General features: G+C 34.5%; 1 protein-coding gene across 1 annotated transcript in view; it reads right to left on the bottom strand.

Annotated features, from left to right (window-relative positions):
* Tmem47 (transmembrane protein 47) overlaps positions 1–1576 on the bottom strand; it is a 27417-nt gene that overhangs the window by 14231 nt on the left and 11610 nt on the right. The window lies entirely within an intron of this gene.

Raw genomic sequence — 1576 nt, 5'->3', positions numbered from 1 at the left:
CAGAAATCCACCTGCCTCTGCCTCCCAAGTGCTGGGATTAAAGGCATGTGCCACCACTGCCAAGCAGTTTATCATTTATTATAAAGATGTAGCCATGGTATAACAGAAAAATGATACAGGTTTTAGACAATAAAAAGAGAGATGAATTTTATAAAGTACATGTAGATCAGGAACCATCACATAAAGGATATTATAGGGATTGACACACCACAGCATAGTAATTTGACTGAAAATCCCAGGATGTCTCTTCTTCTCCTCAATTTAATGTATGCACAGGAAATGCAAATAGATTTAATCAACTGCTAAACTTCAACTGCAATGCTTTCTACTCAAAGTCCATAACCCATGACAATTTGATGCTTCCCCTTGAAATTATCCTACAAAGCTTCTCAAGTGCTGAAGCATGAGAAAGGTTTATCAGAGAAACCCCCAAGTCAATTTTTTTCTATTTATTCTTGAACACCCTGTTCCATATCTTTGTCTCCAAAAAGCTCTGGATGTTTCACTAGCTTTCAACTAGAACCTGAACAGCCATCAGAAAAGAAATACATAAAACAGATCCACAGACCTCAAAATATAAGCATCAATCGCAAGAAAGTAGAGAGCATTTTTAATGCATCTATTTGTAACAAAGGCATAAAACTTCAAACAAAAGTGTATCTGGCTTTCAACTAGAAGTTAAAAGGATAGCTATATTATGGCATTTTTATTCCCTAACAGCATGTAGCTTTAAATTTAAAAGCTGAAATAATAATCCTTGTACTTGGAAGCCTCTAAATTACTTTGGAAAAGTTTATGCATTGTATACTATTTGACATAATGGAAGCTTGTAAGTTGAAACTTCTGAACTAAAAAAAAAAAAAATCAGTTTAATTACAACAAAGCAATAAATAGAAAACAAAGAAGAGTAAAATCCATTTATGTATTCACAGGTCAATGAAACACCTGGTGTTTAAGCAGCTACACCATGGATAATTTTTGTTGGATTATTACTGTTATAAAATGATTATCACTTTAAGGGAGATTTTAGCTGTCTTTGAATAAAGATAAAACTAAATTGCCACCTCCTTAAAAGTATCAATACAAACTTCCAATAGACTTTTTCCTGCTATGTTCTTCCATGTACCTACATGTGTTAAACGGCACTGTTTGTACTATTTTTACTTTAACTCAAAATCAGGTAAGAAAAAGTCTTGACCAGTATCATCCACCTTTTTAATAGCTTCAAAGACCCAAGTCACACATTTACTTGCGTTTTGTAAAGACAGACTAAGAAAAACACTCAGCAAATTTTCTGAAGAAAAAAAAATCAATATTTCCAGCCTTGAGGGTATTGGTGTCTGTTGTACCTACCTAACTATGACATAGTCCAAAAGTGGCCACACATAACAAGTAAATGAACAAATGCTAATAAAAACATATTACAGAAATGAACGGTGGGTCAACTAGATAGCTCGGCAAGGAAAGGCACATGCTGCCAGGCCTGAGGACCCAAATTCAATCCGTAAAACACATCTAGTTGAAAATACAACTACTCCACAAGCACATTGGCTACAAAGATGCACACAGAGTCACA

Source organism: Mastomys coucha, chromosome X (assembly GCF_008632895.1).
Source record: "Mastomys coucha isolate ucsf_1 chromosome X, UCSF_Mcou_1, whole genome shotgun sequence".
NCBI lineage: Eukaryota > Metazoa > Chordata > Mammalia > Rodentia > Muridae > Mastomys > Mastomys coucha.
The sequence above is the reverse complement of the archived record's forward strand: the minus strand, read 5'-3'. Positions and strand labels throughout refer to the sequence as shown.